A 17,849-nucleotide genomic window follows, 5' to 3' on the forward strand; every position below is an offset into this window, starting at 1 on the left:
TTTAATGGTGATTTTCGGGAGAATGAGACAGATACTATTTCACCGGGTTCACAGTGGGGAGAAGGTTTAACACTGATGTATGTTTGACTGAGATAGATACTGTGAAACTGGGTAAACAGTGGGGAGAGGATTTATTGGTGATATATGGTAAACTGAGGTAGATATTGTGACACCGGGTTCATAGTCGGGAGAATGTTTCTCAGTGATGTAAGATAAACTGGGGCAGATACTGTGACACCAGGTTCACAGTGGGAAGGAGGTTTAATGGTGATATACGATTCAATGTTGCAGATACTGTGATACCGGTTTCACAGTGGGTAGAAGGTTTAACATTAATGTACGGTAGAATTAGGCAGATTCTGTGACAGTGGGTTCACATTAGGGAGAAGGTTTAACAGTGATTTTCGGTAGATTGAGACTGATACTATGACACAGGGTTCACAGTAGTGAGAAGGTTTAACAGTGATGTTCGATAAATGTCGGCAGATACCATGAAAATGAATTCACCGAAGTGAGAAGGTTTAATATTGATGTATGATTAACTCTGGCTGATACTGTGACACCAGGTTATCAGTTGGGAGAAGGTTTAATGGTGATGTACGGCAGACTGAGGCAGACACAGTTACTCCAGGTTCTCAGTGGGGAGAAGGTTTATCAGTGATGTATAATAAACTGTGGCAGAAAATCTGACAACAGGTTTCCAGTGGGGATAAGGTTTAACAGTGATGTAAGATAAACTGTGGCAGATACTGAGACACAAGGTTAACAGAGGTGATGTATGATTGCTTGAGGCAGGTACTCACACCCCGGGCTTACAGTAGTGAGAAGGTTTAACGGTGCTGTACGGCAGACTGAGGCAGACACAGTTACTCCAGGTTCTCAGTGGGGAGAAGGTTTATCAGTGATGTATAATAAACTGTGGCAGAAAATCTGACAACAGGTTTCCAGTGGGGATAAGGTTTAACAGTGATGTAAGATAAACTGTGGCAGATACTGAGACACAAGGTTAACAGAGGTGATGTATGATTGCTTGAGGCAGGTACTCACACCCCGGGCTTACAGTAGTGAGAAGGTTTAACGGTGCTGTACGGCAGACTGTGGCAGATACAGTTACACCGGATTCACAGTGGGAAGAAGGTTTAACGGTGATATATGGAGGAATGAGGAAGATACTGTGTGACCGGGTTCACAGCAGTAGTGAGAAGGTTTAACAGTAATGTACAATAAACTACAGCAGATGGTGTGGCATCAGGTCAACAGTAGGGAAAAGGTTTCATGGTGATGTATGATATAATGTGGCAAATACTGTGACAATGGATTCACAGTTGAGAGATAGATCAACGTGATGTACGGTAGACTGAGACAGATAATTTGACACCAGGTTCACAGTGGGAAGGAGGTTAAACAGTGATACACGATTCAATGTTGCAGATACAGTAATACCTGTTTCACAGAAGTGAGAATGTTTAATCCTGATGTCCAATAAACTGTGTCAGATACTGTGACATCAGTTTCACAGTGGGGAGAAGGTTTAATGTTGTTGTCCAGTGGGCTGAGACAGATACTGAAATGCATGTCATTCAATGCAAAAAGCAGAGTGACGAGGTAGATGAGCTTAGAGCCTGGATTGGCACTTGGAATTATGATGTGGGGGCAATTAGTGAGACCTGGTTACGGGAGGGACAGGACTGGCAACTCAATATTCCAGAATACAAATGTTTTAGATGTGATAGAACAGGGGGTAAAAAAAAAGGGAGAGGAGTTGCTCTGCTTGTGAAGGACATTACTGCCGTGAGGTGGCAGGATGGTTTGGAGGGATCGTCCAGTGAGGCTGTTTGGGTGGAATTGTGGGTGGAGGAGGCATGAGGGCACTAATAGGAGTGTATTATAGACCACCAAATGGGCCAAGAAAATTGGAGGAACAAATTTGTAAGGAGATAGCATATATGTGTAATAAACATAAGGTAGTGATCATGGGAGGTTTTAACTTCCCTCACATTGATTGGGATACCCATACAGTAAGAGGGCTGCATGGGCTAGAGTTTGTCAAATGTGTACACAATAGTTTTCTTAATCAATACGTAGAGGAACCGACTCGGGACAGTGTAATACTGGATCTCCTGTTAGGCAACGAGATAGGTCAGGTGTCTGAGGTTAATGTTAGAGAACAAATTGAGTCTAGTGATGACAACTCTATTAGTTTTAGGGTAGTTTTAGGGAAGAGCAAAGAAGGGCCTAAAGTTGAGGTTCTGGATTGGAGAAAAGCAAATTTCAAAGGAATAAGAATGGATTTGGGGAGTATTGAGTGGGACATAATTTTTTCAGGAAAGGATGTAAATGAAAAATGGAGAATTTTCAAAGAAGAAATGTTGAGAGAACAGAGTAGATATGTCCCAGTGAGGATGAAAGGAAAGGCTGGAAGTCATAGGGAGCCTTGGTTTTTGAGGAATATTAGAAATTTGGTTAGGAGAAAGAGGGAGGTGTACAAGAGGTATAAACAGCAGGGTGATGAGAAATTGAAAGAGGACAACAAGGAGTGTAGAAAAAATCTTCAGAAAGAAATTAGAAAGGCCAAAAAGAGGCACGAAGAGGCTTTGGCAGGCAGAGTAAAAATAAATCCAAAGGGTTTCTATAGGTACATTAAAAGTAAAAGATTAGTGAGGGATAGAATTGGACCCCTTGTAGATAGGGAGGGTAGGCTGAGTGAGAAGTCAGAGGAGATGGGGGAAATTTTAAATGATTTCTTTGCCTCGGTATTCACTAGGGAAAAATATATTGTACCAGTTGAAGTAAAGAAAAATAGTGGGGAGGTCATGAATCATATAAGGATAACCGAGGAGGTAGTGATGGCAGTGTTAAAAAAGATAAAGGTGGACAAATCTCTGGGTCTGGACAAAGTATTCCCAAGGACACTCAGGGAGGCTAGTGTACAGATAGTGGGGCTATTAACAGAGATATTTAGGATGTCACTGGTCATGGGGGTAATGCCAGAGGATTGGAGGGTGGGTGGCTCATGTTGTTCCGCTGTTTAAGAAAGAGTCCAAATGTAAGCCTGGAAATTATAGACCTGTGAGTCTGACGTCTGTGGTGGGGAAGTTAATGGTAAGTGTTCTGAGGGATGGCATTTACAAATATTTGGAAGAACAGGGATTGTTAGGTAGTAGTCAGCATGGTTTTGTCAGGGGTAGATCATGCTTAAGAAACATTATAGAGTTTTTCTAGGGGGTTACAAAAAAGATTGATGAATCGAAGACTGTGGATGTTGTCTATTTAGACTTGAGTAAAGCTTTTGACAAAGTTCCCCATAGGAGGTTAGGTAAAAAGGTAGAAGCATTAGATATAAATAAGGAGGTAGTGAAATGGATTCAGCAATGGTTGGATGGGAGGTATCAGAGAGTAGTGGTAGAAAATTGTTTGTCAAATTGGAGGCCGGTGACTAGTGGAGATCCTCAGGGATCAGTCCTGGGTCCACTATTGTATGTTATATATATTAAAAATCTGGAAGAAGGGGTAGTGATGTGGATAAGTAAGTTTGCAGATGATACAAAGATTGGTGGTATTGTGGACAGTGAGGAAGATTACCATAGCTTAAAAAGAGATATAGGAAAGCTAGAGGAGTGGGCTGAGAAATGGCTGATGGAATTTAATACGGATAAGTGTGAAGTGTTGCATTTTGGAAAGGCAAATCTAAATAGGTCATATACATTGAATGGTAGACAATTGAGGAGAGCAGCGCAACAAAGGGATTTAGGAGTTATGGTAAATAGTACCCTCAAATTTGATACTCGGGTAGATAGAGTGGTGAAGAAGGCATTTGGAATGTTGGCCTTCATAAATCGGAGTATTGAATTCAAGAGTTGGGATGTTATGATGAAATTGTACAAGGCATCAGTGAGGCCAAATTTGGAATACTGTGTGCAGTTTTGGTCACCGAATTATAGGAAAGATATAAACAAAATAGAGAGAGTGCAGAGAAGGTTCACGAGAATGTTGACAGGATTTCAGGGTTTAAGTTACAGAGAAAAGTTGAGCAGCCTGGGGCTTTTTTCTCTGGAGCGTAGAAGATTAAGGGAGGGATTTGATGGAGGTGTTCAAGATGTTAAAAGGGACAGACAGAGTAAATGTGGATAGGCTTTTTCAATTAAGAGTGGGGGATATTCAAAGCAGAGGCCATGGTTTGAGTTGAAGGGGGAAAATTATAAAGGGAACATGAGGGGGAATTTCTTGATGCAAAGGGTGTTTGGGATGTGGAATAAGCTTCCAACAGAGGTGATTGAAGCAGGGACGTTATTTACATTAAATATAAGACTGGATAATTACATGGAGGGGAGAGGATTGGAGGGGTATGGACCAGGTGCTGGTCAGTGGAACTTGGAGGGTGGGGATTTGTTCCGGCATGAACCAGTGGGGCCACACTGGCCTGTTCTGTGCTGTATATGGTTATATAGCAATGAGAGGTTTAACAGTGTTGTATGATAAAATGTGTCAGATAATGTTTCACTAGGTTCACAGTGGGGGGGAAGCTTTAATGGTGATGTACAGTGCATGGAGACAGATATTATGACACCTGGTTCAAAGTGGGGAGGTTTACCAGTGATGTATAATAAACTCTGGCATATACTGTTATACCCAATTCACAGAGGGGATGGGAGACTGAGAGGGATACTGTGAAACCGGGTTCACATTAGTGAGGAGGTTTAACAGTCAGGTTCAATTAACTGTGGCAGGTAGTGTGACACCAGGTTCACAGTGCGGAAGAGGTTTAAACGTGACACGGTATACATGTTGCAGATACAGAGACACAGAGTTAACAGTGGGGAGAAATTTTAATGTTGATTTTCAAAAGACTGAGGCAGATATTATTTCACTGGGTTCACAGTGGGGAGAAGGTCTATGGGTGATATAAGTTATATTGAGGTGGATACTGTGACACCAGGTTCACAGTGGGGAATAAGGTTTAACAGTGAAGTACGGTAGACTGAGGCAGATACTGTGACACTGTATTCACAGTGGGGAGAAGATTTAATGATGATATACGGTGAATTGAGGTAGATACCGTGATCTAGGTGCACAGAGCGGAGAAGGTTTAATGGTGATGTACGGTAAATTGAGATAGATACTGTGACACCAGGTGCACAGTGGGGAATAAGGTTTAACAGTGATGTACGGTAGACTGAGACAGATACTGTGACACTGTATTCACAGTGGGGAGAAGATTTAATGATGATATACGGTGAATTGAGGTAGATACCGTGATCTAGGTGCACAGAGCGGAGAAGGTTTAATGGTGATGTACGATAACTGTGGTAGGTACAGTAAAACCGGCCTCACAGTGGGGAAAAGATTTACTGGTGATTCACGAGAAACTGAGGTAGATGCTGGGACATGGACCGGGTTGACGGTGGGGAGAATGTTTAACATTTCTGTTTGATAAACTGTGACAGAGAAAGTGACACTGTTTTCACTGCTGGGAGAATGTTTAACGGTGATGTACGATAGATGTATGCAGATACTCTGACACCAGCTTCACAGGGGGGAGAATGTTTATCGGTGATGTACGGTGGACTGAGATAGATACTGAGACAATGGGTTCACGGGAATGAAAATGTTTAACATTAATGTACGATAAACTGTGTCAGATACTGTGACACCAGGTTCACAGTGGGGAGAATGTTTAACAAGATGTACAATAAACTGTGGCTGATACTGTGACACTAGATTCACAGTGGGTAGGTTTTAACGGTGATGAACAATAGACTTAGGTAGGTACTGTAACACCAGGTTCACAGGGGGGAGAAGGTTTAACATTGATCTACATTTGAATGAGGCAGAATCTGTGAGACAGGATTCACAGTCATGAGAAGGTTTAACAGTGATGTTCTATAAACTGTGTCAGATACTGTGAAAAGCACTTTCACATTGGGAGAAGGTTTAACGGTGAAGTACGGTAAACTGTGGGAGATACAGTAAAACCGAGTTCACAGTCGGGAGAAGGTTAAACTGTGATGTACGATAAACTGTGGCAGAAACAGTAACAAATGGTTCACAGTTGGGAGAATGTTTAACGTGATATACAATAAACTGTGGCAGATACTGTGATACCAGTTCACATTGGGAAGAATGTTTAACAGTAATGTACGATAAACTGTGTCAGATACTGTGACACTAGGTTCACAGTGGGGAGAATGTTTAACGTGATGTACAATAAACTGTGTCAGATACTGTGACACTAGGTTCACAGTGGGGAGAATGTTTAACGTTATGTACAATAAACTGTGGCAGATTCTGTGATAACAAGTTCACAGTGCGGAGAACGTTTAATGGTGATGTACAGTAGACTGGGACAGAAACTGTGGCACCGGGTTCAGAGTAGGAAGAATGCTGAAGATGATGTACAGTTAACTTTGACAGATACTGCTGACACCGGATTCACTGTAGTGAGAAGATTTAACAGTGATGTACAATAAATTCTGGCCTATACTGTGACATCAGGTTCATATTGGGGAGAAGGTTTAATGGTGATGTATGGTAGAGGGAGGCAGATACTGTGACACCAGGCTCATTGTATTGTTCATTTATCTTAATTACAACATCTAATTTATATGCTCCATTTTTTTGTGGTAACTTCCAAACATTCCATAAACTTCAATTCTAATCAGATTTTGTTCATTTAAATAGGTCACCACTAAAAGCCCAAATTGTTTGGTTACTAAAGTACGCTGCACAAAATTAAATTCTTTACCTGGGTTTGGTTCAACGGCACTTCAGTCTGTTTCATTATTTTTTCAGTCCCATGTTTTGTGCTTTCTGCTTTGCCCAGCCAATTCCCCAAATGGGCATCCAGCCTCTCTCTTCTCAGCTTGACCCAACGTCTCCTCTGTAAACTTAAGCAAACCAAGGAGACCAAAGTTAAAATTTTCACATTTGCATTTTCAAACACAAAAATGACACTACGATTTGCAGTTTCACATCATAATCCCACTTGCTAAACTTGCAAGCAACTGCACTGCATCCTACAGCTGGAAAATTGCAAGAGAACTGCTTGGTTAAAGCAAAGATTCCACCCAGACACACTATTAAAGGCCTCCAAGTTAACAACAGATAGCAACCTGAAAGTTAAATACAAAGACCTGTATCAGGAAGATTAAGGGGCTTCTTAAAAAAATCATTTCCACGATTGAAAGAAAACTCCTCAGGGAGCACCAGGCTCTTGTTGAACAACTCCTGTTCTGTTCCTCAAAATGGATATAATCTTGATTTCAAGAGGTGTCATTTGGTGAGATTTTTGTCCAGAACAAAGCCTGCCCATACACTCCCTTAAATACCTGCGCAATCCTGGCTCAACTCTGCTCCATGCTAAAGCTATCTGAAGTTTTCTGAAGAGATAACGGACTTCAGATGCTGGTATGTTGAGTAAAAACCACCCTAATACTTCACTGAACAACACAGCTCTCTCTGAAAATCAACAAGAACATTTCTGAACAGTAATTATTTACCTTTCAAGCACCAAACCTAGTGAACTTTATATATGTTAAATTCTGTGCACAGTATAAGAATGGCCTGCAACCAATGAACTTGAAGGAATGAGAAGTGAGATTGGACTGTGAACCAAAGAACTTTTCTGAACTTACACACAGGTGCACTTAGAATTAGAAGCGGGGTAAGTTAGGTAAAGTAAGTAAGTTAAAGTGTAATTCCATTTTCATGTTAAAAGATAATTAAAATCAACTTTTGTTTAAGTAACCATTTGTCTTGGTGAATATCTATTGCTGTGGGTTTTGGGATCTTCTGGTCTCGTAACACAGCAGAACAACCCGAATTCTTTCGGTTATGATAAGAGTCCATAAATGAGCCCCGGCATCTTTTGAAATTTTTATTTGACTCTTTAATAATTTTTTGTAATTTTCAACAAGACATAATATCATTTAACTGTTGTGTTTGTGTTATTAGAGAATTGCCTTTCCATTCAATCAGGTTTAGAGTTTTGGGTGCCGTATTTGAGAAAAGATGTGCTGGTGTTGGAGAAGGCCAGAGATGATTTACTGGAATGATATCAGGAATGAAAGGGTTAGTGTATGAGGAACAATTGTCAACTCTTCGACTGTACTAGTTGGAGTACAGAAGGATAAGGGGGACCTCAGAGGCATTTCAAATGCTGGAAGGCCTGTACAGAGAACATATGGCAAAGATGTTTCCCATGTTAGAGGATTCTAGGACAAGAGATCATAATTTCATGATAAAAGGGTGTCAATTTAAAACTGATGTGGAAGAATTGATTTTGTCAGTGGGTCATGAATCTGTGGAAATGAGGTAATTGGGTGTATTTAAGACAGAGATTGACAGGTATTTGATTCATCAAAGAATCAAGGGTTAAGGGGAGAAAGTTGGGCCATGGGCTGACTTCTGCTCCTATATCTTGTAATCTATATCCTGCTGGAGTCCTAGTCAACCTTCCTCTTGTATTCCATTCTTAGAAAACAGTCTGCATCATGAGTTTATGTCATGTGAACACATTTCCGAATGAATCCCATGTTATAAGTGACCCACACTCCTCTGGGACATTTGCTCTCATGTTCTGCCATTTTAGCCAATTCAATAAGGTAGCTAAAGACAGCTGCGTTTCTCTCAATGCAAATTCTACATTGACACGACTACAGCTTCCTCATTTTAAAAATTAGTGTCCAGCTGCTCAAATGAAATTTCTTGCTTCTTTGTTTGAAAGGGAATAATTGCCATGGGTTAAAATTGTATCAAATAAAATAAAAGAGAGGAAAAGCAGAAGAATTTATATCCAGGTGGGAATCGAAATTAATGGTTGGTGATAAAGATACACCATTGTTGAAACATTTGATTAATATATGGAATAAAATAAATGATGAAATTGGTTTAAGTGGATGTACATCACCCAGAATGGCTTTGATTCAAAATCTTCGCCTCTTTTTCAAAGGATCATCAATTTCTGGATAGCTGGTTTCGTAAGGGGATTATAAATGTTGAAGATTGTTATGAAAGGGGTCAATTAATGTTATTTGAGCAACTGAGAAATAAATATCGTATAACTCATAGCAACTTTTTTTGCTATTTCCACCCAAGAGCATATTTGAAGGATAAGTTAGGACCAACCATGTTGTACTGAAATAGAAATTCCTTATAAAGAGGAATTGTTAAAAAATTTACTTCGATGTGTTCATAAGTCCAGACAAAGGTGGGAAATGGATCTGAATATTGTAATTGATTGGCAAATATGGGTAAATCCATATAAGGATCTCAATGTAAGATATAAATTACTTCAGTATAATTGTTTTTACATCAGTCATGTAGCAAATGTCAGCAAGGAATTTATCTGAAAGCTGCACCTGGAGTCAAGTAACTCGCACTTGGATTTGAAAAGCTCGACAGGAAGCTGATTTGGAAACAGAGATCATGTGATCCAGGGGAGTTGTATTAATTCACTTCAACTCAGCAGTCTGGAACTAGTGACCAGCGTTCCACACTGCAGCAGTGAGGACGGAATTCACAACTAGTTTTTCTTCTACAGTTACTTCTTACACCAGAGAAAATGAATAGACTAAAATCAGAATTATCAGATCAATGTTTGAGGTGTGGTGAAGATGTCGCAACTTTCTTGCATTCAACTTAGCTTTGTCCTAATGCAAGATCTTTTTGGGGAAAATTACAAATTTTGTGGAACAAGTTACAGGCGTTGTTTCTCTGCAAAATTCAACTTTATTTTTATTAGGAAATATTGAAGGAACAAGGCCCAAATTAAAACTATTAATATATCAATTGAAATTTGTTAAATTAGCATTTGCGGTGATGAGGAAATGTATTGCACTTACTTGGAAATCAGATATATTTTTAGAGATGCCAAGATGACATGCAAACATTCAAAATTGTATTCCTTTAGAAAAAATTACATTTAGGTTGAGAAATATATACTCGATGCTTTTGCAAATTTAGCACCTGAATATTCAAATATTAAGCTTCAATTTGTAATAATGCCCTTTCCATCCCTCTAGATATGTAAGAATCTCCTCTAAGTGGTAAAATTGTTATTTTTATTTAGATGTGTTAGATTTCCTCGCCACTGTGAACTCTGGGGAAGTGGAGGACTAACACAGGGCACCTGAAAACAGGAAGACCACACCCCATCAACATCTGAGAAGCAGAGGATTCATTCCACGAGTCAGTGACCATGGAAGCAGACCAGTGAGGGGTTTTGCAGCTGAAGGACCCACATAGGTGGCAGGCTGTTGGTGACTTGAGGAGAGGAACCCATGCAGGCTATGGGCTTCCGGACAAAGTAGTCAAGGAACTCACACTAGGCTGTGGATTGCTAGAGACTGATTCCAAGCTGGCTAAAAGTGTATCAGGTATCAGACTTGGGATACGAGTGGGTGCTAAATGGTTCCTAATCGTGTTAGAGGTTCAAAAGTGGAGCTCACATTGCAAATGACTTGGATTGGTCTGTGAGCATTGAAAGAGAATCCACAGACCCTCAGTGACTTGGCCCAGGGTTTGGGATGGTTGGGTGGGGGGGGGGGGGGGGAGAGCATGATTCTCTTTTGCTTCTTTCTCAGACTACAAGAGTCATTTCAGCAATTTCTGCCAATGGCAAATCTGTCTGCCTGACAGCAGGAAAAAAGCAATTTTATGTGATATGACACTTTAATTACATGACAGTAAATTGTCTCCTGAACTAGAGAGAGAGTTTCACATTTCAACTATTACAAACTCCACTCACCAGAACTAACTGTATACCTCTTCCCACTTTTAGTTTGCAAGGACACCATTGGTTTTATCACAGCTCCTCTAATGCATTTGTCCTGTGACAGATTATACATTTTACATTGTATATAGATATGTTTTTGAAAGAGATGGATTGTAGGAGTCGTGTAGGTCACAAACAAACACAAACACTTCACAAAACAGCTCTTATTTAAATTGCAAAGGCTTTGCTGAGAGTGAGTCATGCAGGCACCGAGAGCCTTTGCAAAGACAAAACAATGAGATTGCTTTGTTAAAGAATTTCAAAAGCATGTTCCAGTTTGCTGTTCTAAGAAGGTCAAGTGGTTTTGCAATCAGAGAGATGACACCAAATAGACTTTTTCTAAGAGAGAGAGAGAGAGAGAGAGAGAGAGAGAGAGAGAGAGAGAGAGGAGAGAGAGAGAGTGAGAGGGCAAGCTGGCATCTTGTTGAAACCCATTTTGTAGGTGGGTTGTGAGTTCTGAGTTCAGCCTGTTGAAAAACTTTGTCGTCCATACAAGAGGAAATAGCTGGCTCGAGTGTTTCACCTGAAATAAGGGAAACAAAAGGAACTCTATGGTGACCTGCAGAAGAGGTTATCATTTGGAAAACCCTGATGGGTTTCTTTGGCAAGACCCCAAAGTGGTTGATCAGAGGGAATCAGTTTTTGTGCGTCCAATGACCAAGTAAGTCCTCTCTGAAACCAAAAAGAGCCTTCCTGGAGGGTAAACAATTACTTTTAAGTACCAGAGCTTGGTGAAAATTCATAAATGTTGAATTCTGTGCACAGTTTAAGAATTGAGAGACACAGGTGAACTTGGAGTTGTGTACGAGAACTTTATACACATTAAATACACCTGCACTTAGAATTAGAACGGGGTAATGTGAGGCTATTAAGTTAATAGTTTTAAATTAAAGTTTGATCCTGTTTTTTTGTTCAAAGAAAATTAAAAATGATGTTTAAGTATCCATTTGTCTTGGTGATTTTCTATTGCTGCTAGGTTTTGGGGTCCTCTGGGCCTGTAAAATTCCCAAGATGAGGACTTCTACTCCAGGATACCCAAAATGTCTTATTTCTTCAATAAATGCTGATTCCCCCATACTGTCATTGGAAAAGCCTACACCCTTATCTCCAATTCTCTTTCTGCCCTTACCCCACCTCCTCTCCAGCAGAACAATGACAGAATCCCACAGGTTTCTCACTTACCACCTATCAGCTGCCACATCTGACATGTTATCCTTGGACACTTCCAACTTCAGCACCATCCTCTAACCTGCAACATCTAACCCGCTCCACTCATATCCTCTTTTCACAGGGTTATGTCTTTCTGTGACTCCCTCGACAGCACTACCCTCTCCTCCCACCACCACCTGATGCACTCTCTATTGGAACTGCAGAAATTGCCAAACTTGTACCTACATCTCCTCTCACCTCCATCCAAGGCCACAATCATACCTTCGAGGTGAGGCAGTGTTTCACATGCATCCCATCCAACCTCATCTACTATATTTGGTAGACTCAGTTGACCTCGATATCAGCAAGACCAAATACAGACTGGATGGCCATTTTGCTGAACACATGCGCTCTGTCGATCTAAACTTAACCCTCCTGTGACCTACCATATCAATTCTGTTGGCCCCAACCTTTTAAATATGGAGGGTCTGAGTTTAATCTCCATCTATACATTCTTGGATATTGTCAATATCAAGGGTGAATGGTCCGATAATATTCTAGCTTTATATTCTGTTTTTCTTACTCTGTCTTCCATACGAGCTGAGTATGTTTTATGTCTACCCGAATAATATGAATATTCCTTTTCCTTTGGGTGTTGTTTCCTCCATATATCCAAAAGTTGCATTTCTTGCATCGATTTAATTATAAATTTGGTTACTTTGTTCTTTCTGTTAATTTTTTTCCCAGTTTTATCCATATTTGAATCCAAATTAAAGTTGAAATCCCCTCCTATTAATATGTTCCCTTGCGTGTCTGCTATCTTCAAAAAAATATCTTGCATAAATTTTTGATCTTCTTCGTTAGGTGAATATACATTGAGTAAATTCCAAAACTCCGAGTATATCTGACATTTTATCATTACATATCTCCCTGCTGGATCTATTATTTCCTCTTCTATTAAAATTGGTACATTTTTACTGATTAATATAGCTACTCCTCTAGCTTTTGAATTATATGACACTGATGTTACATGTCCTACCCAATCTCTCTTTAATTTCTTATGCTCCATTTCAGTTAAATGTGTTTCTTGCACGAATGCTATATCAATTTTTTCTTTTTTCAGTAAATTTAGCAGTTTCTTCCTTTTGATTTGGTTATGTATTCCGTTAATATTTAAAGTCATATAGTTCAACGTAGCCATTTCATACTTTGTTTATCTTCCCTTTCCGTTTCCTCATCATCACCTTTCCTTCTTATCCATTTCTGCTTTCTTGTTTTGAACACTTTATAAGACAACATTTCTAAAACATCAAACATTTCCCTTATTCTCCTATCTAAAATTTCTTTAACCCCTCTATCACCTCCCCTTCCTGAGTTGCCCTTTATCCCTTTTCGGGCAACCACATCTCCCCTCTCCATTTGGATTTACGAATTCACTCGCAAGCATCAACTGATTTCGCAATGACTGTAACTCCTCCCCACCCAGCCCCCCCGGAAAAGTTTTCAATTTTCATATATAACAAAGGTCACTCTTATAATTCCCTCCTTATTTCCTCTGTTCCCTTTCATTCCCTTATTAATTCTTATCTATACTCTATATATTTTCCTCTAAATACGGATACACTCATGGACACACATATATACATACACATCTATATTCTTCTTTGGCTTGGCTTCGCGGACGAAGATTTATGGAGGGGGTAAAAATTCCACGTTCGCTGCAGGCTCGTTTGTGGCTGACAAGTCCGATGCGGGACAGGCAGACACGGTTGCAGCGGTTGCAGGGGAAAATTGGTTGGTTGGGGTTGGGTGTTGGGTTTTTCCTCCTTTGCCTTTTGTCAGTGAGGTGGGCTCTGCGGTCTTCTTCAAAGGAGGTTGCTGCCCGCCAAACTGTGAGGCGCCAAGATGCATGGTTTGAGGCGTTATCAGCCCACTGGCGGTGGTCAATGTGGCAGGCACCAAGAGATTTCTTTAGGCAGTCCTTGTACCTTTTCTTTGGTGCACCTCTGTCACGGTGGCCAGTGGAGAGCTCGCCATATAACACGATCTTGGGAAGGCGATGGTCCTCCATTCTGGAGACACATCTATATATATATATATATATATATTACCCATATACACACATACATATAGTTCGTGGTCATTTTTACTCTTATTACATGTCTTCATCTCTCTGCTTGTTTTGTAGTTGTTCTGCAAATTTTCGTGCTTCCTCCGGATCCAAGAATAGTCTGTTTTGTTGCCCTGGAATAACTATTTTAAGTACCGCTGGGTACTTTAATATAAATTTATATCCTTTTTTCCATAGGATCGTTTTTGCTGTATTGAATTCCTTCCTCTTCTTCAGGAGTTCAAAACTTATGTCTGGATAGAAAAAAAATTTTGACCTTTGTATTCCAGTGGCTTTTTGTCTTCTCTTATTTTCTTCATTGCTTTCTCCAATATATTTTCTCTTGTTGTATATCTTAAGAATTTTACTAAAATGGATCTTGGTTTTTGCTGCAGCTGTGGTTTCGGGGCTAGTGTTCTATGTGCCCTCTCTATTTCCATTTCTTCCTGTAATTCAGGTCTTCCTAGGACCCTGGGGATCCAATCTTTTATAAATTCTCTCATATTCTTGCCTTCTTAATCTTCCTTAAGGCCCACTATCTTTATATTATTTCTTCTATTATAGTTTTCCATTATATCTATCTTCTGAACTAACAGCTCATGTGACTCTAACTTTTTTATTAGATTCTTCTAATTTATCTTTTAAGTCCTCTACTTCCATTTTTACGATTATTTCTCGTTCTTCCACATAATCCACTCTTTTTCCTATCTCTGATATGACCATTTCTATTTTATTCATTTTTTCTTCTGCACTCTTAATTCTTCTTTTTATTTCATTAAATTCTTGTAATTGACATTCTTTTACTGATTCCATATATTCTTTAAAAAAAATGTATCCATTCTCCTGCCTTTTCCTTCTTCTTCCATTTCTCTGTTCCTCTTCTTCTTCTTCTTCCTCTGGGTTGGCCATCTGTTGTTTCCTTGTTTTCTTTTTGCTCTCTTCTTTCTTGTTCTCGTTGTTTTCTGTGTTCTCTTCCTGTTGCTGTGTTGCAGCTGTCACTCTCAGCTGTGGAGATCGACTCCTCAGCTGTTCCCCCTCCCGTCAGTGTGTTTTTTTCATGCGCATACGCGGTTGCGCACTTTTACTTGGCTCCGCGAGCCATTTTTGTAGTCCCGAGCTTGGGACTTCCACCGACCTTAGGGAGCGGGCTACTCTCTCCGCAGCGGGCCTCCTCGGACAGGTAAGGCCTTCACCTTCTTCTTCCGACGTTCTTTCTTCTTCTCTTCTTCCCGTTGCTTTCGACTTTTCTCTCTTCGCTGCCATTTTCTTCTCACCTTTACTTTTACTTTGTTTTAATTTTTATTCTGGTACCTTTGTGTTTTGTGTGTTTTTTTTTCAACTTTTCCAGAGAGGGCTGGAATTCCCTGACCGGCCACTACTCCATCACATGACTCCTCCACCATTTAAGATTGTTAAAGAGCATTTTATTTATTTAGGTGTTAAAATCACCAGGAATTTTAAAGATTTGGTTAAATTAAATTTTGCTCCTTTATTTGTTTTTGTGAAGCAATCTTTTACTAGATGGGCCCTGTAGACTTTGTCTTTGGTTGGCCGTATTAATGCTGTTAAAATGATAACATTATTTAAAGTTTGAAATCTATTTCAAGCTGTCCAAATTTTAATTCCGAAATCTTAATTTGATGATATTGATTTTAAGATTTAATCTTTGATGCACCATCAATAATCGCATAAGACTGAAGTGAAACTGATGGGCTTTTATTAACTATAGACTGGAACAGCCGTCACCCTCATTGACTGATCGAGACAGAGTGGATTGGGGAGCAAACAAAGAATTATGTGTAGGATCGGTCTTGGGAGGCATTTCCTGTCAGCAGCACCCAATCACAGCACGACATCGGTTTACCACACCATTATATTTGGAATGGTGAAGGCATCAGATTGGGCTTCACTTCCAGAAACCTAAGAAGGATGGTGGTCTGATTTTACTATTGGGCACTTAATATTTCTTGACTGATTTTTTTTTGGATTTATTACTTGGATAAATTTGATCGTCCACACTGGGTAGATTTGGAATTGAAATCTGTCTAGAATGATTCCTTCACTTCTTTGTAGGGTCAGCATGACCTTTTAGATGACCTCAGATCAGTAAGTAGATTTCCAAACCCATGTCCTATTGTTGCAACCACTTCAACCCAGAGATAAAGCCTCTGACTATCCAACAATCAATGCCTCTCATTATCTTAAACACCTCTATCAGGCGCCTCTCATCCTCCGTCAGTCCAAGGAGAAAAGGCTGAGTTCACTCACCTGCTTTCACAAGGCACGTTCCCTAAACCAGGCAACATCCTTGTAAACCTACTCTGCACCACATCCTTCCAGTAGTGAGGTGACCAGAATTGAGCACAGTACTCCAACTGTCCTATAGACAAAGGACCACCCTTGGCAATGCATTCCAGGCACCCACCACACTCTGTGGAAAATAACATCTGGCCTTTCTCATCTCCACTTAACTTACTCCACTTGCCTTCAACAGGTGCCCTCTGATTTTTGCTGTTGCTGCCCCAGGGAAGAGGTGTTGGTTCTCCATCCTATCTAAGCCCATCGTCATCCTATGTACTTCTATTAAGTCTCCTCTCTTCCTTTGAGAGGTTCTGTGGTGAGGAGCCAGGAGATGGGTGATCAGCCGTTGTTCTTGGTACAGAGTAACAAGATGGTCAGCGAGGCAAGAGAAAAGTGGGGAATGTCTGGAATGAATCATTCAGGAAGTGATAGCAGGCCATCTAACGTGATGGTGGGATGAGACAGAGGCGATGGAAATAGTGTTGGATTCAGCTATCCAGTCCTTTTGAGGATGTCATTGTCAGATTAGATGAGTGGGAGCCAGATTGGGTGTTGATCCATTTTAAGGCATTTGGAAAGGTGCTTCACGAGAGACGATGAAACAAAATAGGAGAATGGGTGATTGTGATTGAGGACTATATACTGACATGGAGTGTGGGTTAGTTCATGGACAGAATATGGACAGTATGGCTGTTCACCAGTCTTTTGCAAACCGGTGAAGGGCAGCTGGTATCATCCCAACTGTTCATAATTCATGTCAGTGATGTGGTAAAGAGGTCCAAATGGAGGGAGGTAGCATTCGAACCTTTGATGACATGGTGGGAGACAGGGTGGTTGGGAGAGATGTGGCCAATGCTGTGCCACAGGAATCAGTGTTGGTCACTGAGGCATGGCTTTAAGATGGGAATGAACATTTGCAGTGCCTGAGGAACAATTTGTTACTGAGAGGGCGATCCATATCTGGAACAAGCTGCTAGAGGAAATTGTGGGGGCAAGTACAATTATGATTTTAATAGATATTTAGACAGATATATGGATGGGAAGAGCTTGGAAGAATCTGGGCCAAATGCAGGAAATGGGACAAGCCCTTAATCCTAAGTTGGTCGAGGGGAACAAATTAGATGGAAGGACCTGTTCCATGCCGTAGTTCGCCAGGATTAAGTCAATTCCAGTTTTTTGGCATCTGACTGTACAAGCACAAGCCGACGAAATGGCATTCTCTGGTCCTCGGTGCAAACATTCCGACACAAAACCAGACATATCACACATAAAAACAAATAATACATATACAGGAGAAGTATTTTTCTCTGAAGGACATACTATTTTGTCCAAATTAGAGCCTCGGATGTTAGTGTGAGCAGATCCTTTGGTCATTCACCATTCTCACCGCCTGTGGGAAGGAACTGTTCCTCAGCCTTTTATAACCATATAACAATTACAGGATGAAAACAGGCCACATGGGCCATTCTAGGCCGCACTGATTTAAGTGAACTCCACTAGTTTCACCTACCTGCTCAC

At 40.4% G+C, this 17,849-nt stretch overlaps 1 protein-coding gene and 1 long non-coding RNA gene across 5 annotated transcripts in view; one reads left to right on the forward strand and one right to left on the reverse strand.

Annotated features, from left to right (window-relative positions):
- LOC138745690 (equilibrative nucleobase transporter 1-like) overlaps positions 1 to 10,522 on the forward strand; it is a 72,387-nt gene extending 61,865 nt beyond the window's left edge. For both annotated transcript variants that reach the window (XR_011346409.1, XR_011346408.1), the window contains one exon: positions 10,067 to 10,522. The gene's annotated coding sequence lies outside the window, so the exon portion shown is untranslated. The remainder of the gene's footprint in view (positions 1 to 10,066) is intronic.
- The window catches only part of LOC138745692 (uncharacterized), a 157,377-nt gene that overhangs the window by 71,891 nt on the left and 67,637 nt on the right, over positions 1 to 17,849 (reverse strand). For all 3 annotated transcript variants that reach the window (XR_011346413.1, XR_011346414.1, XR_011346412.1), the window contains exon 4: positions 6,743 to 6,884. This is a non-coding gene — a long non-coding RNA (uncharacterized lncRNA). The remainder of the gene's footprint in view (positions 1 to 6,742; positions 6,885 to 17,849) is intronic.

This window comes from Narcine bancroftii, chromosome 11 (assembly GCF_036971445.1).
Source record: "Narcine bancroftii isolate sNarBan1 chromosome 11, sNarBan1.hap1, whole genome shotgun sequence".
Classification (NCBI taxonomy): domain Eukaryota; kingdom Metazoa; phylum Chordata; class Chondrichthyes; order Torpediniformes; family Narcinidae; genus Narcine; species Narcine bancroftii.